Source organism: Manis pentadactyla, chromosome 3 (assembly GCF_030020395.1).
Source record: "Manis pentadactyla isolate mManPen7 chromosome 3, mManPen7.hap1, whole genome shotgun sequence".
NCBI classification, from domain to species: Eukaryota; Metazoa; Chordata; class Mammalia; order Pholidota; family Manidae; genus Manis; species Manis pentadactyla.
In genome coordinates this window covers 86,952,922-86,977,195 of record NC_080021.1, presented here as the reverse complement: position 1 = coordinate 86,977,195, position 24,274 = coordinate 86,952,922, and positions in this window count along the sequence as shown.

Below are 24,274 nucleotides of genomic sequence, written 5' to 3'. Positions count from 1 at the left end.
AAGGTTCTTTTTTTTTTTTTTGCTCCTTTTTCTTCCTCTTCCATTCTTTATATATTAGGTATCATATTCTGTACTCTTTTTCTATCCCTTGACTCACTTTGGGGGTAGTTGATTTGATTTTGCATCTGCTTAGTAATTAATTGCTCTACTTTCTTTACTGTGGTTTTATTTCCTCTGGTGACAGCTTTCCTGTATTCCAGCATGAGCAATACGAATTTAAAATTAACCCCCCAATTTTTAAATAATATTTAAAATAGCACACACACACACACACACACACAAAAAAAATTCAGGTATAAATAAATCATAATAATTACAATTCTATAAGCTGAAAACTTCAAAACTGACAAAATAAATCAAAGAAGATTAAAATAAATAGACATATCATCCCTCTTTATGGATTGAAATACTCAGTATTGTTGGGAATCAATTCTTGATTATTAGATTCATATTGATCTGGAGACTCAATGCAAACCAAGCCCAAGTCCAAACAAACTATTTTGTAAATAAAGACAAACTGATTATAAAATTTATGTGGAAAGACAAAGGACATAGCTAAAAAATTCTAAAAAGAAGAACAAAACTGAAGGACACAAATCACACAGTTTCAAGACTTTAGGCTATAGTAATCAAGAAAGTATAGTATGGAAGACATAATAGACCCATTGATCAAATGACACAGAATAGATGTCTCAGAAACAGACCCACAGAAATATAGCTCATTGATTTTTGACACAGGTGCAAAGTCAATTCATTGTAGACAATGGTACTTATCTAGTTGGACATCCATATGCAAACAGTCTTCATACCATACACAAAAGTTAAATAAAATAAATCATAAGCCTTAATGTAAAATACAAAACATTAATAACTCTATAACAAGCCATGGGGGAGAACCTATGTGACCAAATTTATGTTTAATGAAAACAGCAAAAGCATGATTCACTAAAGAAAAAAAATTGATAGGATGGGATCTATTACAATTTAAAACTTCTGCTCTGCTAAAGATAATGAAGTGATATACCACGACTGGAAGACATATTTGCAAATCCACATCTGATAAGAATTCATCTCCAAAAACTAAAAAGAATTCAAAACTCAATAATAAGAAAATAATTAATAAATGGACAGATGATTTGAATAGACATCCCTCCAAATATATACTGACGGAAAATAAGCACGTGAAAAGATGCTCAATGTCATTTATCATTAAGGAAATGTAAATTAAACCAACAACAGACTATCACTACATACCCATAAGAATGGTTCAAATGCAGATCTGACAATACCAATTTCTGGCAATGATGCAGAATGTTAAAACTCTTTTATTTCTAGTGAAAATGCAAATTGGTCCAACCACTTGGAAGACACTTTGACACTCTCCTTTTTTCCCAACTTTATTGCCATATAACTGACATACAACTTTGTGTAAATTTAAGGTATACAATGTGACAATTTGACAGATGCATATATTGTGAAATGATAACTACAATAAGGTTGGTTAACAAATATATCAGCTCACCTAGCTACATTTTTTTTATAGTGAGAACTTTAAAGATTTAATATCTTAGCAACTTTCAAATATGCAGTACAGTATTGTTAACTATAATCATTATTCTGTATATTACATCTGCAGAACTTACTCATAACAGGAAGTTTGTACCCTTTGATCAACTTTATGTATTATCCCACACCACTCTCCTGCCCCTGGAAAACACTAATCAGCTCTCTGTACTGTGAATTCAGTGTTTTATGTTTCACTTGTGAGATCATGCAGTATTTGTCTTCCTCATCTGATTTATTTCACTTAGCATAATGTCCCCCAGGTTTGCCCAGGTTATGCAAATGGCAGGATTTCCTTCTCATTTTATAACTAAAAATATTTTTATATATATCTTTATATCATGTTTTTTTAATCCATTCATTTGTCAATGGACACATAAGTTGTTTCTATGTCTTGGCTATTGTAAATAATGCTTCAACGAACATGGACACACATAACTTTTTGAGGCAGTAGTTTGATTTCCTTCAAATATATGCACAGAAGTGGGGTTGCTGGATCATATAGCAGTTCTAGGTGTTTTTTTAGGGGGAACTTCCATTCTGTTTTCCTTAGTGGCTGCACTGATTTATATTCCCACTGACAGTGCACAAGGATTCCCTTTTCTCTAGTGTTTACTATTTCTTTTGTGTTTTTGATAATAGCCATTCCATAAGATGTTAGGTGATACCTCATTGTAGTTTTTATCTGCATTTTGCTGATGATTAATTATGATGAGCACCTTTTCATATACCACTTGGCCAACTGTATGTCTTCTCTGGAATAATATTGATTCAGGTCCTCTGCCTGCTTTTTAATCAGTTTTTAAAAATTTTTTTGCTACTGAGATGTATGAATTCTTTACATATTTTGGATATTACATCCTTATCAGGTATATGATTTGGAAATATTTCCTCCCATTCTGTGACTTTGCATTTTTTAATGATTTCTTTTGTCATGTAGAAGTTTTCTAATTTGATGTGGTCCCACTTGTTTATGTTTGCTTTTGTTACTTGCATTTTTGGGTTATATTCATGAATCATCACCAAGACCAGTGTCAAGTTTCCCCTGTATTTGATTCTAGGAGTTTTATGGTTTTGTCTCACTTTTAAGACTTTAATCTATTTTGAGTTACTTTTCTTTGAGTTACCCATTTATATAATATTATGGAGAAAGCAAAATTGTAGAGGTGGAAAACACATTTGTGATTGCCCACAGTGTGGGGCAAAGACAAATAAAAGAAACACATGTAATATCTTATAATGGTAAAATTATTTTATATAATTTATATGGGTACACGATCTTACACATTTCTCAAGATCCATTAGGACTTTACAGCACAGAGTGAATCTAAAAGTATGAAAAATGTTAAAATATGTTAATTAGGAGGATGGATTATTACAGTATAATAGTGTGATGGGATTCAGACTGTGGCAAATAATATGTATTGTAAATACATTTATTTGAACATATATTGAATATGTATAAATTTATACTGAAGAATATGGAGGGAAAAAATGCTCACCTTTGTAATTTTACAAATGAGTGGAGACTGTATGACTAAATTAAAAGGAGCTATACATAAGCACTGTTCTCTAGTTGGTGAAGTTATGTCCCATGAGGACATGGGTAAATAATTATGAATCCATTATGCATGTATAATGGGATTGAACAAATACATAAATGTATGGCATATGTGGGAACAGGACTATTACTGTTAGAGTGAGAGATTATACATAAGCCAGGGAGAAAGGCTAGGATGAATATTGGGGTAATGAGTTTGAGTAATTATAATTCATATTTAGTTCAGTTCCAGTTGCATCTGTCTTAAACTAAATACAATTTAGCATATATACATATATTTCCTACATTTATTCAATGACTTAGAGGGCCCAGAAGCAATGATACCCCAGTAACAATGAACACATCCTGGATCCAGATCTTAGTTTCTGATATTACCTTCCAATAGATCTTAGAGGAAATGACTGATTCTATATCTGGGGCAGGATATATACAAATTTAGCCTAGAGCATTTTGTAGTGTCAGTATTTAGGTAAGTGCTTATAACCCCAAATTATAAGGCATGTAAAAGGGACACAGGAGACAACTGAAAGACGTCCCAGTGGCCAAAGGTAGAACAATTAGAGAAAAGAAGTAAATACTGTAGTAATGGATCATACCCATAGCACTATGGACTGCATTGAGCCCCTGTAAAATGTAGTGTTTGAGATGAAGCTTTTAGGAGGCAGTTAGGTTCAGATGTTGTCATGAGGGTGGAGTCCTCATGAAGGGATTAGTGCCCTTATATGAGAGGTGGTTTTTCTCTCTCTTTCTGCCATGTAAGTGTACATAAAGAAGGTGGATAGTCTGTGAGCTAGGAAGATAGCTCTCACCAGGAAATTGAATCTGCCTGCACCTGATCTTGGACTTTCTAGCTCCTATGATTGTAAGAAATAAATTTCTGTTGTTTAAGCCACCCAGTGTGTGGTATATTGTTAATGCAGCCCAAGCTAAGACACATATAGATATAAATAAATGATTAAATGAGCAGCAAAATATGGGAGAAAAGACAAAACTCTTCTCAGCAGAATTCCAAGTAATTTATGTAGATTGCCCCCCTTGAGAGAGGGCAGCATGACTGCCATGAGCATGGATTACACATGTGACTTCATTCCAGAGTATTGTATGAAAAAGAGGTAGGAAAGTAACTCTGAGGTAGAGAAGCCTGGCAAATAATCTCTCAGCCATGTGACCAAGAGTAACATGAAGAGAGATTAATCACACTGATAGGATGCACTCTTGTTATCGTGTGATGAAAATGACTGTTTCCCTCTGAGTTCTTACTAAAACATGTATGGCCCCAAGTCTAAATGTGAGAAAAACACCAGGCAAACTGCAATTCAGGGGCATCTACAAAATGCCTGGCCAGTACTGCTCAAAACTCCTAAGGTGTGCAAGACCGAGGAAAGTCCAAAAAGCTGTCACTGCCACAAGGAACCTAAGGAAACATGTGACTTTAATGTGGGATCAGGGACAGAATTCTAGAGCAGAAATGGGATATTTGGTAAAAACTAAGGAGATGTAAATACATTCAGGAGATTAGTAAATGGCAGTATATGCATATCAGCTTCCTAGTCTTGACAAATGGACCATGGTAATATGTTACTAATGATAGGGGTGAATAAGAATTTTACTGATTTTCAACTTTTCTATATTTATAAATTGTTCTATATAAATATAAAGATAAAACTATTCTGAAATAAAAAAGACTTTTTAAACAAAAAGAACAGGTAAAAGTAAAGCAAAATGCTCATTGTCAACATTATCTGTCATTTTGTATACTAGGTATCACAATTTAATAAATATAATTAGGTTTCAATTATGTAAATAATAATTATTTTAGTATTATCCTAAGAATTTTTTCATAAAACTTTATTCTTGATTTCTTAATTTTTCTGTTTTGAAATTGGGATATAACTTTTAGTTTTTTTCTTCCCAGAGATATTGTGTTTATAAGTTATGCTTTCCAAATCATTTCAATAACTTAAGTCTTCTGCAGTCATCATTTGCCTACTTTTACCCAAATAAATAATTCAGCACCTGGATTTCTGGTCTTAGCAGTTTCTTGTTATGGTTAGAATATGCAGAGGGGATGGTGGTGGCAATTACCCCATGTCCTTCTTACGTAAACTCATTTCTTGATTCACACCAATAGGGGTACTTCTCTCTGCTCTCTCAGTGTTAACATTTTTTATTTTCAACAAGTCTGCTTATATGTCAGAATGATAATAGGGAGAGTGAACTACAAAGCCCTGGCTAGCTACCATGTCATTCTTGAGTAGTCTTCGTGGCACTTCTCACGGCAGCCTCGTTCTCATTTGGGCTGCCTTGGAGGCGCACGGGACCACCTGCTCCCCACTCCTTCCCTTCCATGAAACTATCTGACTGCTGAGCGTGGCAGAACTGCTGGGCTTGCTCAGTACTATCCCTTTAACCTCTGTTTGCGATACTGCTGCCTGAGGAAGCAAACAAACAAAAAAAAGAAATAGCAAGGAAGAGAGGAAGAAAGAAAGAGAAAAGCTCTGTCCTCATGTCTCAGGCTTCCCAGGGCAGGCCCTTCTCCAGAGGGCTGGGCATGCAGCACTATGGTTAGATAAGTAGGTACTCCTCAATAGCTCTATTATTAATAAAGTTGACGTTTTAACTTCTACTTGGCCAATTTCCTGTCTGTCTCTCAGTTGTTTGTGAATTTGTCTGGAGAAGAATTATTTATTGGGTTTTTCTGGAATCCATCCATCCCTTAAGAACTGTTATGGTCTTTATCTTCCATACTTCCCAACTTAATAAAAGCATGTGGGAAGAACAGACATTTTAGGAAATTTTTTATAGCAAGGCATTTGAACATTAGACCACTAATGACTCAGTAACTTCTTAAATAACACATTATTTATTTAATAATAAGTAGCTCACCTTTATTACTCCCCTTTTGCACATGACAATTCAATTTACAAGCTCCGTATGCAGCAACTAGAAGAGACTGGTATCCTGAATGGGGCAGCCTCAGGACAGAACCCCTCCCGAGGATTTCTAAATCTGCCCCACCTCTGCTCTTCAGTGCTGCTGTCCTGGAGCTCCTGTTTTAATTCCCCACTAAGCCTAAAAGTCAGCCTCATTTGACCTCGGGATATCGCCCCTCCGTCTTCCTTCTGTGCGCTTCTACAGTTTTTTCCTCAAACGTTCACTGTGTGCTCCCAAGCCCTCCGTGACCTTCTTCCCTCAGTGAGACCTCAGGGGGTTTATTCTCACCCTCCTGCAGGGACCGCTGCTCATTTCCCTACTTCATTCTTGTCCCATCCACATACCATCACTTCCCAACTTACCCATTTTAGGTCACTTTTCTAAAAATCCCTTATGAATACTGTTATTGATTGCTTCTCATTCACAAAGGTTGAGTTCAAAAATTATTTTCTGCTTTAAGTGGGAGAGTAATTGCTTGGAATTCACTTATGCCTCCCCAAGAGTGAAAAAAAACTCCAACAGCTTCATTTATGTGTTTTATGGCCTTTCTTGCTTGCATTTATAAATATTGGAAATGTATATTACATTAAAATATAATAATATATTAAGTAAATTATTTATATTAATCAATATATTAGTTAATAATATTTGATATGTTTAATGTTTAATAATGTTATTAAATATATCTTTCATATACATTTATGTAAGTATACATATTTCTAACATATATAAAATATTACCAGGAACTGGAAATCATGTATTTTAATTCCAGGTGTTCCAAATACTAGCCATGGAAACTTGGGCATGAGCTCCTCTTAGACTCTTGGTTTAACTAATGACTCTTTTTCTGTGATGTTATCAATAGTGCATGGCCACGTCCCAGATGCGAACACCACCCCATGGTCTCCTGCCAGCAGACTGGGGTGATGTCTGCACATCCACATGATCTTCAATAAGACTGTTGGGCTGGGGGGCATGTTACTATGCAGCAGGGATGAATATCCTGGTTCCCTACTAAGCCTTTCTTCATACTACCTCGACAGACTGGGACATTTATACTTTTAAAAAAGTTCATTTAATTGTTATTTCTAAATTTGTTTCCATTGAAATGTGTATACTATAAATACTAGCTATTTCTTCCCTTAGATCAAACTCTAGCCAGCAAGCCAAATCTGGCCCATGTCCTATTTTTGTACAGTCTGTAAAATAAAAATGATTTTTACATTTTAAAAGGTAGCTAAAAAATCCCAGAGAACTTTGTTGCTGTAAAGCCTAAAATATTTATATATTACTTTTTACAGGAAAAATTTACTACCACCTGTCTTAAAGCAAAAGAAGACAGACATCCAAGGAAACAAAACAAAAACACTCAAGCTTAGCTATATGCAGGTATCATGAAAGTACGAGTCCCGGTTTCTAGTCTGAACTACAGTTCAACAGTATGTGAGAAAAGTAAGCCAAAGACATAAAAACTAAAATCTCTCATTTCATTATTTCTATTGACCAAAGGGAAGTAGGTACAAGTAATATATAAAAATGTCAAGTCCTTGGACCTGCATGCAGTGTAAGTAGTTGTAAATCCAATTTGTCTTTTGCTTTTCCACTCATTAGTTCAGCCGTATGACATTTGCTCTATTTCCCAGTCTACCTTCCAATTTCTCCTGTACACATCAAGACCTCCAACCCTGTCTGTGCATCCACTTTGGGAAACCAAACAGAGACCCTCATATTTCTTAATTCAACTTTGGCAAGCAAAAAAATAACTAAAGTCACAGGTTTGTAGTCTTTGAGAGCAGTTACTAAATGTCATTAATTTCTTGGAAGAATAGGTGACTGCTGACACAGGTACTCTGAAAACCCAGTTACTGAGATGGCCATTCCACATTGCTAAATGAAAATAGGGTAACATTTTTTATAAACTTATTTCCAGAAAGGTTGACTTGCCTATCATTGTTCAGTATCTTTACATATCATAATTGTTTTTCTGACTACTTCTGTCTAATGAAAAGGGCATAGAACTGTGCTTTTTAAAAGCAAATAAAACTTTAAATAGTTCTGATGTTGACTTAAATCTCGAGCATATAATTTTGACCATCAAATGCTATTTTTATGAGAAAGTTTCTGGTACACAAAAATCAGCGGTTGTTTACTAAAAGTTATAAATTATGTTTCTCATATTCCTTAGTGAAAAATAATTCACAAGCATATGGACTTGGCTATAAGTGACTCAGTTCATAGAAAAATTTCTCTTAATAATTACAAATCATAAGACATTACCAACTTCTTAAATATATACCAATGTGATAATAATGGTTAATAGGTGTTGAAAAGGGAGGTTCCATTATTGAGCCTCAACAAGAGAATCAATGAGAGGTCATCATTTGGGTGTTAACACATGGCCTCCTCATTTGCCACAATGGGTACCTCTATCTTAACTGGATGGTCCATTGGGAGAAGACACAGAGCATTCTTGGCTCACAACCCATTCTCTTTCCCTTTCTCTCCCTGCCTCCACTTCACGCTTTCAAAATACATCTCTGCTCTGCTGGCATCTGTGTGCTATAAGCAGCCTGCCCCTCAAGTGAAGCCCCAAATTCTCTATTCATGTCAGGCACTAGAGGAGATGTGCCTGATTCAAATGCAATGTGAGAAAGCTCAGGAGGACACAACTCTTCATAAGATTCCAAAGTCAGTCCTGCCAATAAAGCTGTGCTGTTCTCTGCATGTGTAACATCCTTGTATCCACTTTTCCACTGATTTCTAAATTCTGTGCTGGCAGGCGAGAAAACATATTATTTACTGACTTAATAAAATCTCAAAAAAGTGTAAGTAGACTGCAGGATTTCACAGCAAAATAGAATTTATCTGTTTATACATAGGTACCTGACCAGTTTTACAGATGAAAACAGAAAAATACCACAATTTCTCTTGCTTTTTCCCTTCTCTATTATTTCTTCTCTTGTGCTTCTCAACCCCTTTTTCAATTTTGTGCTTCAAAAAGAAAATGATTTGCTATTCTCTTCTCAGGGACATTATGTTGGTAAACGACATCAAGTCTACTGCATGCCAAAGCATATTCTTATGATTAGTATTGTTTCCAGGAGAAGGGGTATGTGGATGTGGAGATGTAGTCAGGAATCATCATTTATTGAAGGCACCTTGGGAAGGCAATTTTATGGAGAAGATCTTGAGTAGATTTCAGTCAAAAAGACCTAGATCCAAAATTTACCTCCAAAAACATACTAGTGGTATGACTTTCGGCTGGTTAAGTGGCCCTGTCTTGGTTTTCAATGGTTCACAACTAGTATTTGAACATACTAAATTGGCTAATTTTGTTAACTTTGAAATCACACCAGAGTTTGAAACCAGCTATGATGGGTCTTTCAAGGAAAGTTATAAGTAATTAACCTTATAATCTTATTTTATAAAACAATAACTCTTTTATTAAGCCTGACATATAAACACTCAATATATTTTGATAGCACAATCATTATTAATCTACATCATTAGGTTTCTCTAAAGTCCTACATCAATTAAAAAAAGATGATTTTTTTATTGAAGTATAGTTGGTATACAGTCTTACATTAGTTTCAAGTGTACAACACCTTGGTTTAACAGCTACCTGTATTCTTAAATCCTCACCCTAACTAGTGCAGTTACTATCTGTCAATATAGAAAGATGTTACAGATTCATTGGCTATATTCTCCATGATGCACTACCATCCTCGTGACAAGATTATATGACGACTGAGAACTTTTGTGCCCTTTCATCCTCCTCAACCATCCTAACCCATCCCCCATTGAAACCACTAGTCACTTCTCAGCATCTATGAGTTTCTGCTATTTTATTCCTTTTGTTTTGTTTTGTTTTTAGATTCCACAAATAAGTGAAATCATATCATATTTGTTGCAAATGGCAGGATTTCTTTCTTTTTTTGTCTGTATAATATTCCATTGTGTATATATACCACCTCTTCTTTTATCTATTCATCTATTGATGGACACTTAGGTTGCTTCCATATCTTGGCTATTGTAAATAATATATCAATAAACATAGGGGTGCACACATTTTTTTGAATCAGGGATTTTGCTTACTTTGTGTAAATTCTTGGGTGTTTACTGGAATCACTGGGTGATATGGTATTTCAATTTTTAGTTTTTTGAGGAAACTCCATATTTCTTTCCACAATGGCTGAAACATTTACATTTCCACCAACAGTGTAGGAAGGTCCCCTTCCTCTCCACATCCTCATCAATACTTGCTATTTCTTGTCCTTTGGATAGTGACCATTCTAAGTGGTGGGAGGTAATATCTCATTGTGATTTTGATTTGCATTTCCCTGATGATTAGTGATGTGAAACATCTTTTCATTTGCCTGTTAGCCATCTGTATTTCTTTTGAAAAAAGTCTGTTCAGGTCCTCCACCCATTTTTTAACCAGGTTATTTGTTTTTTGGTGTTTAGTCATATGACTTCTCTGCATATTTTGAAAGTAAACCCTTTTCCAGATATATCGTTTATGAATATATTCTCCCATATGTAGGTTACCATTTTATACTATTGATGGTGTCCTTGCTGTACTGAAGCTGTTTAGTTTGATGTACTATCACTTGTTTATTTTGATTCTATTTTCCTTGCCTAGGGAAATGTGTCCAATAAAAAATAGCTCATGCTTATGTTCAAGAGATTTTTGCTGATGTTTTCTTCTCAGAGTTTTATGGTTTCAGGTCTTACACTTAGGTCTTTAATACATATTAAGTTTACTTCTGTGTGTGGAGTTAGTAATCCAATTTCATTTTCATGCATATAGTTGTCCAGTTTTCCCAACACAATTATTGAAAAGACTGTCTTCCCCATCATATTTTCATGGCTCCTTTGCCATATATTTATTTACTATATATGTGTGTGTTTATATGAGGGCTATCTATTTTATTCCATTGATCTATCGGTCTATTTTTGTGCCAGTACCAAACTGCATTGATTATTGTAGCTTTGCAGTATAGCTTGAAGACAGGGAGCATAAAACCTCCAGCTTTTTTGTTCTTTCTTAGGATTGCTTTGGCTGTTTGGGCTCTTTTGTGATTTCATATGAATGTTTGGATTATTTGCTTTGCTCACTGAAAAATGATGTCAGTATTTTGAGTGGCCCTGTTTCATTGAATCAGTGAATTGCTTTAGGCAGCATAACCATTTTGAAAATATTAATTTTTCCTAACACAAGTAGAACATAGATTTCCAATTATTTGTGTCTTCTTTAAATTCTCTCAGCAATTAGAATAGATGGACCTAACGGACATCTATGGAACACTCCATTCAAAAGCAACAGGATACACATTCTTCTCAAGTGCACATGGACCATTTTGAAGATTAGGTCACATACTAGGGCACAAAAAGAGCATTAGTAAAGAGGGATTAAAGATGGCGGTGTGAGAGGAGAGACAGAGGCTTTCTCTTAAAACTGGATACAATTAGAAAATTTAATTGGAGCAACTAATCCTGAGAGAGCAACAGGAAAGAGGATGGTGTCAGACTGCATACACCTGGAGAAAAGAGCAGACCTCACTGAATGGGGTAATGTACCAGAACTGTGGCTCCATGGGACCCGAGCCCCTCCCCTACCCCAGCTCACTGGCGGGAGGAAGAGAAACAGGGCAGGGGGGGAGTGGAAGGCTTAGGATTGCTGAATACCTAGCTCCAGAGATCTCTTCTGGGAGCACAAACCTATATTTCATGATACTTTCATGAGACTTGCATGACTATCGGGTTGGAAAGTTAATACAGGCAGAGCTCCTGGGGAGACTGGGATTTTGGCAGCTTGTGGAAAGCAGGGATCCATATCCAGCTGCGCTGGGACAAAAACTTACACCTGTGTGCTCCACTCACTGGTTCAGACAGTGGAGACAGGCACAGCAGCCGGGAAGCCGGGAAGAGCTCTTTCCTCTGACCAGGCACCAAAACTGCTCCCTTGCGACCTGCGACATTGTTTCAGGGACTGAGCAGCTCCAGAGACTACAGCTTCTGGACACTAGAGGGCGCCATATACAAACAAGAAATGCCAAAGGAAACTTGTCCAGAGTAAAATTATTAATACAACTCCCTAGAAAAATTTAAATGATATGGACCTCATGACTCTTCCTGAAAGGGAGTTCAAAATAAAAATCATCAACATTCTAATGGAGGTAAAGAAAGACATCCAAGAACTCAGGAATGAATTCAGGTTGGAGATCCAATCATTGAAGAGCATGATGGAGGGTATTAAAAGCAGGTTGGATACAGTGGAGGAGACAATAAATGAAATAGAAACTACAGAAGAGGAATACAAAGAAGCTGAGGCACAGAGAGAAAAAAGGATCTTAAGAATGAAAGAATATTGAGAGAACTGTGTGAACAATCCAAGCGGAACAATATTTGCATTATAGGGATACCAGAAGAAAAAGAGAGAGAGAAAGGGATAGAAAGCATCTTTGAGGAGGTAGTTGCTCAAAACTTCCCCAATCTGGGGAAGGACATAGTCTCTGAGGCCATGGAGATCCACAGATCTCCGAACACAAGGGAACCAAGAAAGACAATACCAAGACACATAGTAATTAAAATGGGAAAGATCAAGGATAAGGACAGACTGCTAAAAGCAGCCAGAAAGAGAAATAAGATCACATACAAAGAAAAGCCCATCAGGCTAACATCAGACTTCTCAGCAGAAACCTTACAGGCCAGAAGGGAGTGGCATGATGTATTTAATGCCATGAAGCAGAAGGGCCTGGAACCAAGATTACTTTATCTGGCAAGATTATCATTTAAATGTGAAGGAGGGATTAAACAATTTCCAGATAAGCAAAAGCTGAGGGAATTTACCTCCCACAAACCATCTCTACAGTCTATTTCGGAGGGACTGCTATAGATGGAAGTGCTCCTAAGGTTGAATAGCTTTCCCCAGAGGTAATAAAACCACAGTAAAGAAAGTAGAATAGCTAATTACTAAGCAAATGCAAAATTAAATTAACTATCCTCAAAGTCAATCGAGGGATAGACAAAAAGTACAGAATTTGATACCTAATATATAAAGAATGAAGGAGGAAGAAAAAGGAGGAGAAATAGAAAAGAACCTTTAGATTGTGTTTGTAACAGCATACTAAGTGAGTTAAGTTAGACTCTCAGATAGTAAAGAAAATAACCTGGAACCTTTGGTAACCATGAATCTAAAGTCTGAAATGGCAATAAATACATACCTATCGATAATCAACCTAAATGTAAATGGACTGAATGCACTGATCAAAAGACATAGAGTCACTGAATGGATAAAAAAACAAGACCTATCTATATGCTGCTTACAAGTGACTCACCTTAAACCCAAAGACATGCACAGACTAAAAGTCAAGGGATGGAAAAAGATATTTCATGCAAACAATAGGGAGAAAAAAGCAGGTGTTGCAGTACTAGTATCAGACAAAATAGACTTCAAAACAAAGAAAGTAACAAGAGATAAAGAAGGATATTACATCATGATAAAGGGCTCAGTCCAACAAGAGGAAATAACCATTATAAATATATATGCACCCAACACAGAAGCACCAACATATGTGAAACAAATACTAACAGAACTAAGGAGGAAATAGAATGCAATGCATTCATTTTAGGAGACTTCAATACACCATTCACTCCAAAGGAAAGATCCACCAGACAGAAAATAAGTAAGGACACAGAGGCACTAAACAACACACTAGAACAGATGGACCTAATAGACATCTATAGAACTCTGCACCCAAAAGCAACAGGATACACATTCTTCTCAAGTGCATATGTAACATTCTCCAGAATAGACCACATACTAGGCCACAAAAGGAGCTACAGTAAATTCAAAAACATTGAAATTCTACCAACCAACTTTTCAGACCACAAAGGTATAAAACTAGAAATAAATTGTACCAAGAAAGCAAAAAGGCTCACAAACACATGGAGGCTTAACAAAACGCTCTTAAATAGTCAATGGATCAATGACCAAATTAAAATGGAGATCCAGCAACATATGGAAATAAATGACAACAACACAAAGCCCCAACTTCTGTGGGATGCAGAAAGAGCAGTCTTAAGAGGAAAGTATATAGCAATCCAGGCATATTTAAAGAAGGAAGAACAAACCCAAATGAATAGTCTAATGTCACAATTATCAAAATTGGAAAAAGAAGAACAAATGAGGCCTAAAGTCAGCAGAAGGAGGGACATAATAAAGATTAGAGAAGAAATATTCAACAAAATTGAGAAGAATAAAACAATAGAAAAAATCAGTGAAACCAAGAGCTGGTTCTTTGAGAAAATAAACAAAATAGATAAGCCTCTAGTCCGACTTACTAAGAGAAAAAGAGAATCAACACACATCAACAGAATCAGAAACGAGAAAGGAAACATCACGACGGACCCAAAAGAAATACAAAGAATTATTAGAGACTGCGATGAAAACCTGTATGCTAACAAGCTGGAAAATCTAGAAGAAATGGACAACTTCCTAGAAAAATGCAACCTTCCAAGACTGACCAAGGAAGAAACATAAAATCTAAACAAACTAATTACCAGCAAAGAAATTGAAGTGGTAATCAAAAAACTACCCAAGAACAAAACCCCCAGGCCAGATGGATTTACCTCGGAATTTTATCAGACATACAGAGAAGATATAATACCCATTCTCCTTAAAGTTTTCCAAAAAACAGAAGAGGAGGGAATACTCTCAAACTCATTCTATGAAGCCAACATCACCCTAATACCAAAACCAGGCAAAGACCCCACCAAAAAAGAAAATTACAAACCAATATCCCTGATGAACATAGATGCAAAAATACTCAACAAAATATTAGCAAACCAAATTCAAAAATACATCAAAGGGATCATACACAATGACCAAGTGGGATTCATCCCAGGGATGCAAGGATGGTACAACATCTGAAAATCCATCAACATCATCCACCACATCAACAAAAAGAAGGACAAAACCACATGATCATCTCCATAGATGCTGAAAAAGCATTTGACAAAATTCAACATCCATTCATGATAAAAACTCTCAGCAAAATGGGTATAGAGGGGAAGTACTCAACATAATAAAGGCGATATATGAGAAACCCACATTCAACATCATACTTAACAGAGAGAAGCTGAAAGCTTTCCCCCTAAGATTGGGAACCAGACAAGTGGTAAGAATAGACATCCTGTCTTGTTCCTGATCTTAGAAGAAAAGTTTTCAGTTTTCACCATTGAGTGTGATGTTAGCTGTGGGTTTGTCATATATGGCCTTTATTATGTTGAGATATGTTCCCTCTATACCCATTTTGTTGAGAGTTTTTATCATGAATGGATTCTGAATTTTGTCAAATGCTTTTCAGCACATGTTGAGAAGATCATATGGTTTTCATCCTTCTTTTGTTAGTGTGGTGTATCATATTGATTGATTTATGAATATTGTACTATCCTTGCATCCCTGGAATAAATTTCATTTGGTTGTGATAGATGATCCTTTGGATGTATTTTTTAATTTGGTTTGCTAATATTTTTTGAGGATTTTTCTATGTTCATCATTGATATAGGTCAATAATTTTCTATTTTTTTGTGGTGTTTTGGTATTAAAGTGATTCTGGCCTCATAGAATGAGTTTGGAAGTATACCCTCCTCTAGTACTTTTTTGAAAGACTTTAAGAAGGATGGGTATTAACTCTTTAAATGTTTAGTAGAATTCAGGTGTGAAGTCACCTAGTCCTGGAATTTTTGTGTGCTGGGAATTTTTGATTTCCAATTCAAATTGGTCTGTTCAAGTTTTTAGACCCCCTCCTGGGTCAATATTGGAAGGTTTTACTTTTGTAGAAATTTTTCCATTTCTTCTAGGTTGTCCAATTTATTGGCATTTAATTTTGAATAGAATTATTAAATAATTCATTGTATTTCTCTGGAGTTAATTATAATTATTATTTTTTGTTTCTGATTTTGTTTATTTTTCTTGATTTTCTTTTCATTCACGGTATGTCTGGCTAGGGGCTTTTCTACTTTGTGTTCTCAAAGAATGAGCTCTTGGTTTTATTGTTTTTTCTATTACATTATTCTTTTCTATTTTATTTATTTCTGCTCTGCTCTTTATTATGTTCCTCCTTCTATTAGCATTGTGTTTCATCTGTTCTTTTTCTAGTTTCTTTAGTTGTGAGTTTAGACTATTTATTTGGGATTATTCTTATTTCTTGAGGTAGGCCTGTATTGCTATGTACTTCTATCTTACAACCACTTTTGGACATCCCACCAATTTTGTGTATTTTTGTTTTCATTTGTCTCCCTTGACTGATTTTGTTATAGTTGGTTTTAACACTTTTTCTTTTAACTTCTTACTTGCTTGGTGAGTAATTGATCTACTACTTTTACTGTGAGTTAATTTTAATTGATGAAAAATATTTAGGCTTAAAAACATTTTCATCTATGGATGTCCCTTTAACATATCCTGTATGGCCATTTTATTGGTAGCAAACTCTTTTAACTATTGTTTATCTGGGAAACTTTTAATTTCTCTTTCAATTTGAATGATAACCTTGCTAGGTAGAGGATTCTTGGTTGAAGGTTGTTCTGTTTCAATGCATTATATATTTCGCATCACTCCCTTTTGGCATATAAAGTTTCTGCTGAGAAATCTGATAACCTGATAGGGTTGTGCTTACAAGTAATGTTTTTTCTTTCTCTGGCTGCTTTCAATATCCTCTCTTTATCCTTTATCTTTGTCATTTTAATTATTGTATGTCTTTTTGTGATTTTCCTGGGGTTTATTTTGTTAGGGCCTGTCTGTGCTTCCAAAACCTGGGTACCTATTTCCTTCCCCAGATTGGGGAAGTTTTCAGCAATTATTTATTCAAAGAGCCTTTCTACTCCTTTGCATCTCTTCTCATTCTGGTAACCCGATTATACAAATATTGTTCCCTTTGGAGTTATCACACAGCCTTTTTGCATCCTTTTTTCTAGAGGTTCTTTTTTCTTTCTCCTCCTCTGTTTCATTTTTCCCTCTTCTTTAATTTCCATCTCATTGATTGTCTCTTCTACATCCAGCAATCTAATATTCATTTCCTCCATTGTATTTTTCATTTAAGTTACTGTATATTTCAGCTCTGAGTGACCCTTTTTCAACTCTTCTATCTCTTTGTTAAAATTCTCCATGAGATCATCTATACCTTTTTGCTTATCTGTAAGCATATTTATTACAGTTATTGTAGAATCTTTATCAAGAAGATTTGTGATCTCTGTTTCATTCCTCTTTCTAGTGTTATCCTATTCTTTTGTGGGGAACATATTCCTCTGCCTCCTCATTGTGTCAGGATTTCTGTAATTCTTCCTTTGTATCAGAGAGATCCACTGTGTCTTTTTAATGAAGAAGGCATCCTGTAGTAGCCAGAAGCTAAAGACTATGTGCTTACCTGTGCCTGGTTCTACTTTTCTTTGTAGCTGCAGTTGCTATTGGAAATCTGTGAGAGGCGCTGCCTTTCTGCCTGCCTGCCCGCAGTGGCTGATTTCTGTCAGCAGAGGCCTTTTGTGGGCTGTGCAGTAGCGCGTCTGTGGTGATTGTTGAGTGTGGGGCCACCCTCTGCCTGCCCAGCAACAATGATGGTGCTGCTGGGAGCGGGATTGGTAGAACAAGTATACAGGGAAAAGCAGCAGAGGGTTGGGCAGTCACCTAGGGGTAAGAAGCACTCAGAGCTGGTTCCCACAGGCTTCCCCTGTTAGGCTGAAAGAGGCCTGGGAAAGCTTGGGAAACCCCCTCTGTCTGCCAGGCAGCAAAGTCTGACTGCTGCTGGGGTGAGTGGGCCAGGCAGGTGGACAGGCATATAAGGAAGTTCTTTGGGGCAAATCTACCAGTGAATAGGATGGAGCATTTGTGGCTGCCTCCAACAAGTACCCCATCTGTTGGGCTGAGGGGGTACTGGGGGAGCATTGTCCACCTGCCCTTTCTCCTTAAGAGAGAGCTCAATCCAACCCCTGCTCCTCCGACACCCTCTTGCTGTTAAATATTCCACACTACAACCTCTGTGTTGGGTTTCAGCAAGACTAATGAAGTGTGCCTGTCCTCCATAAGTGACTTGAGTCTCAGCCTCCCAGAGTGCTCCAAATCTCCCTGCGTCCAGCCCTGTTAATCACCAAAGCCTAATGCAGTGTGGACTCATGCTCCCAGAGAAGATCGCCAGGGCCATGTGTTCAGATCTCCTGAGCACTTACCCCCTCCCTGCTCTGTTCGTCTCTTGGGCTTAGATGGGGAAATGGCTAGGGTCCTGATCAGTCATGGCTCTGCCACTTCACCCTTCTCAGTGTGATCCTCTCTTCTTCACCAGGTGTAGGTGAGTCTGTTCTGCAGTCTTAGGTCATTTTCAGGTTTAGCTGTGTTTGCTGTAGTTGCTTCCTTGATGTCTATGTGAAAGGAGGTTTCTGCCTTACCTTCCTACTCTGCCATCTTTCACCCTAGCTCCCTCCAAATGATTTTATAAACTGAAAGTTTAGAAAAGACATACACAAGCAATAAAATGTAATTTGTACATAAAATTGTAATTGAGAAACTATTTACAAGGTTAATTGCTATAAAAATAATTGTATTTCATTTTATTAAAAAATTAGCATTAATTATATTTGTGTAAAAGAAATTGGCTTGAACTCAATGTGAATATAAGAAGTTACTGCTGCTGTAATTAGAAATGCTATGCCTTTACTTTCATTTGATTTAATATTTGATCTTTCTCAGAATAATTTAAAATTTGCTTGTGTTAAGAAGTTATGAAAATATAACAGGTAGTTTCCATACTGATATAATAGCCATGAGCAGATTCTATGCCATGAATAATAAGCCTATCACAGTTTATAGAAGTATGGGGTGATTGCTTTGCATATATATTGGTACCATTTTTATGTATTCAATATGCCCTCTTTTAGTGACTATTTTATTTGCTTACTTCACTTCAGTAGAAAACTTAATGGAAGGAGGAATACATCAAAACTACACATCAATTGAAAGAATGTACAGAAAATACTATTAGGCACAGCACCTGAAATAACAGGATTTCTGTTATATTCCTTGGTAACATGTATCAACTATAATCAAAATTATTGCCTAAAATCCATTTAACCTTGGATCATGCATGCTTATGTAAAATCATGTACACTTCAAGGAAATCATTATACTATATATTGAAAACAAATACATATATAAGCACACACATACACACTTTCCTAATGGAAATTATTATACTCTAAATAATATATATAAATTATGAAGTATACACAAACACACACACACAAGCTTTACTTATATGTAAATTTAAAATTTTTCATCTTTTGACTAGAAGCTATTTTATTTATAAGAAGCTATATAAGTCATTAATAAATAAGTATAACATTTTAAATCTAAAGTTATACTTTGCCATAAATTAGAAATGTTCTTTGTCATTATTCTAGGATTGTTTGTAGAAATGTAACAAAATGGATGAATTCTATCAATTTTTTTCACTCTGAAATATGACTATAGATTTAAATAAGTAAATAAGCAATCTTAGAATAATCCCATAATTCCAGGCACTTAACTACACCTTTGAAATTATATTGTATTAGAATAATATATTTTTCTTAAATTTTGGTAGTGGTATATACATAACATAAAACTTACCATCTTAATTCTTTTTCAGTCTATGGTCCACTGGTGTTCAGTACATTCATATTGTTGGACACAAAAAATTCTCCAGAATTTTTCATCTTGAAAACTAAAACTCTTTACTATGCTTATTAAATGACAATTCACCTTTCCTCCCACCCCCAAGCCTCTGCCAACCATTATTTTACTTTCTATCTCTATGTATCTGACTATTCTAGGTAATTCATACATGCAAAATCATATAGTATTTGTCTTTTTGTGACTGGCTTATTTCACTTTGCATAATGTCCTAAGATTTACCCATATTATAGCATATATCAGAATTTCCATCCTTTTCAAGGCTGGAAAATATTCTATTGTATGTATGTACCACATTTTGTGTATCCACTCATTCATCAGTGGACACTGGGGATGCTTCCACCTTTGCTTACTGTCCATGATGCTGCAGGAACATAGTGCAAATATCTCTTTAAAACCCAGATTTCAATACACTTAGGTATACACCATAAGTGAAATAACTGGTTCACATGCTAATTCTATTTTTCAATGTTTGAGGAATCTCCTACCATTTTCCATAGCATAAAGGTTCAAATTTCTTCATAGTCTCTCCAGAATTTGTAGCTTTCTGTTTTTTGATAGTAGTGACTCTAATGGGTGTGAAGTAGTATTTCATGATTTTGATTTAGATATTCCTGATGATTAGCAATTTTGTTTCCTTTTCATATACTTGAAATTTGTATATCTTCTTTGGAGAAATATCTATTCAAGTCCTTTATTTTGAATTCGTCATTTTTTTTCTTGTTGAATTGTGTTTTTTTATATTCTTGATATTAATAATGATTTATAAACACTCTACTTCCAATGGTTGCCTTGTCACTTTATTGCTTGTCCTTTGATGCATAGACAGTTTTAATTTGATTTGGTTCAAATTTAATTTATCTATTTTTTTCTTTTGTTGCCTGTACTTTCGGTGTCATATTCAAGAAATCATTGCCAAATCCAATGGTATTTGTAGTTTTCTCTGTATAGTCTTCTGCCTCTTTGGCTAAGTTTACCTTTAGTATTTTATTCTTTTTGATGCTAGTGTAAATGAAATTTTCCTAATTCAAAATGAATTTCAGAATTTTCAGAATGTCCACTTTTAGTTAGAAACACATCTGATATTCATATGTTGATTTATGCCCTGAAGCTTTGCTAATACATTTATAAGTTCTAAGAGGTTTTTTTTTTTTGTTAGAATCTTAAGGATTTCTACAAAAAGAATATGTTTTCTTCAAAAAGAGAAAATTTTACTTCTTCTTTTCCAATTTGGATCTTTTATTTCTTTATCTTGTTTAATTACTTAGGCTCAGACTTCCAGTACTTTATTAAATAGAAGGGTTATAGGAGGCACTCTTGTCTTGTTCCTGATCTTAAAAGAAAAGCTTTCAATTTTTCACCGAGTACAATGTTAGCTGTGGGCTTTTTATAAGTGGTCTTTATTTTGTTGAGTTAATTTCCTTCTTTTCCTGGTTTGTTGAGTGTTTTTATTATGAAAGCATGTTGAATTTTATCAAATTTTTACCTGCATCAATTGTGGTAATCATGTGTTTTTTCTCTTAGTATGTTAATGTAATGTACTACTACATTAATTGATTTTTATATATTGAACAAACCATGAATTCCAGGTTTGGAACTCATTTGATCATGGTGCATAATCCTCTTGATGTGTTACTAAGTTCTTTCTGCTTTTGCATCTACATTAATCTGGGACTTTGGTCTGTAAGTTTTTTTGTAGTATCTTTGCTTGGCTTTGGTACTAGGATAATACTGGCCTCTTACATTAAGTTTGAAAGTATTTCTTTTTTTCAGTATTTTTGAAGAGTTTGAGAGGGATAGGTGTTAATTCTTCATTAACTGATAGCATTCACAAGTAAAATGATCTTGCCCTGGATTTTTCTTTGTTGGGTATTTAATTATGATTCAATAATTGTACTAGTTATAGATCTGTTCAGTTTATTTTATTTTATTTTTTTATGATTCAGTCTCAGTGAGTTGTGTCTCTCCAGGAATTTATTTCATGTAGCTTTTCCAACTTGTTGGCATAGAATTGTTCCTGGTATTCTCAGTCTCTTTTATTTTTGTAAAACGAGCTGTATGTCCTCTCTGTTTCCTATTTTCATTGACTCTTCTCTCTCTTTCTTTTTTAGTCAATCTAGCTAAAGATTTGCCAATTTTGTTAAGCTTTCAAACGACCAACTATTGGTTTTATTGATGTTCTCTACTAATTTTCCATTCTCTATTTTATTTACCTTTACCCTAATTTTTATTATTCCTTGCTTTCTGTTACCTTTGAGTTTAGTTTGTTCTTTTTTTGATTCTTTGAGGTATAAAGCTAGGTTTCTGATTTGAAATATTTTTATTTGTTCTCATTTGTCTCAAGATTTTTCTAATTATCCATGTTACTTTTTTTTTTTTGACTCACTGGTTAAGTGTATGAGTTTAATTTCCACACATTGCAGATTTTCCAGTTTTCCTTCTGCTATTTATTCCTAGTTTTTTTCTACTGTGATCATAAAAGAAATTTTGTATGATTTCAACTTTTTTTGTGTAAAGACCTATTTTGTGGCCTAACAGTTGTATCATCCTAGAGAATATTCTATATGAGCTTGAGAAAAATGTGTACTCTGTTGTTTAGATTGTTCAACATATGTCTATTAGGCCCATTTGTTCTATAGTTTTTTCAAGTCCACTGTTACTTTATTGGTTTTTCTGTTTTTTTCTTTCATTACTGAAATGAGGTATTGAAGTTTTCTACTATTATAATAGAGTTGGCTATTTTTCTCTTTAATATCATGTTTGCTTCATATATTTAGGAGCTTTGGTTTTTTGATGCATATATATTTATAATTGTATTTTACTGAATCAGGTCTTCTACCTGATTGTTGTCTCTTGCAACGATTTTTAATTTAAATTTTGTTTTTCCTGGTATGAGAATAAACACCCCTGTGCTCTTTGGTTATGGTTTTCAGGGAATATCTTGCCCCATCCTTTCACTTTTAACCTATGCATATCCTAGATCCAAAGTGAAACAGGATAGTTGAATCCTTTTTTAAAAAGAATTTAATTAAAAAATAATTTAAATAATTCATTTTGCAAATGAATGTCTTTTGGTTGTGGAGTTTAATCTTTCTACATTTAATGTAATTACTAATAGAGAAGAATTTACTTTTGCTATTCTGTTGTTTTCTGTGTTTTTAGCTTTTTTCTATTAATTCTTCCCTTGTTGCCTTCCTTTGTGTTTAGCTGGCTGTATCTAGTGACACACTGATTCCCTTCCCATTTTCTTTTGTGTATATTATATAGACATTTCTTCATATTTACCATGGTGATTACATAAGACATTGTAAAGTTATAATACTCTCTTTTGATCTGAAAATAACTTCAATCATTTTTGAAACTCGAATTCTTTAAATCTCTGATCCTCACTTTTTGTTACTGATGCCACAAATTACATTTTTATATACTGTATACCCATTAACATAGACTTAGAGTTATTTTATGCTATTTTCTTTTGAGTACTATAAAAGAATTAAAAGTAGAATTTCAAAACAATAACATATAATGCAGTGTTTTTATCCACATAGTTACCTTTACCTGAGAGCTTTATAATTTTTTATTGCTCTGAGTTACTCTGTCATATTTCCTTCTCAACTTTAAGACTTCCTTTTCTTGTAGAGTATGTCTAATGAGCTCTACCAGCTTTTGTTTATTTGAGAATGTTTTCCTTCATTTCAAACAACAGTTTTGCCAGACATAGTTTAGTTGGTTGATAGGTTTCTTTTTCTTCAGCCCTTTAGATTATCCCTTTTAAGTATATCGATTGCCTTCCAACTTATAAGGTTCCTGATGAGAAATCCACTAACAATCTTATAGGGGCTTCCATATACACGCAAGACATTTTACTATTGTTGCTTTCAAGATCTTCTTTTTGTCTTGACTTTTGACATTTTGTTTATAATTTTCTCTGTGTGCCTCTCTTTGGGTTTATCATAATAAAGGGCTGTTGAGATTCTTGTATTTGTATATCCACCTCTTTCCTCAAATTTGTATATTTTGTATTCCATAAATTTGTACATATTTCCTCAAAAAACTTTCTTTCCCTTTTTCTCTCTTTTCTCCTTCTGTGTCTCCCACAGTGCAAACATTGTTCTGCTTGATGGTATACCATAAGTCTCTTTGACTCTGTTTACTTTCTGTCATTCTTTTAACTTTTTCCTCTCAGATCCCATAACTTCAAGTTATGTCTTTTTCACTGATCCTTTCTTTTGATTGTTTGAGTCTGCTGTTGATCCCCTCTAGTAAATTTTTCAATTCCCAACCTTTTTCTAGAGATGCTTTGTCTCTAGGCTTGTGTATGGGCTTTTGTGCCAGTTCATCCATTTACACATTTTCTTTTAAATGTCTTAATTTCTCTAAGAAGTTCACCTTGTTTCTTTCTGGAGCCTTAATCATTTTATTTTACTACTCTTCCCATTATTCCTTGCTTTCAGGTACCTGCAGGTGTGGAGCTCTCTGCTTCAAGCACTCAT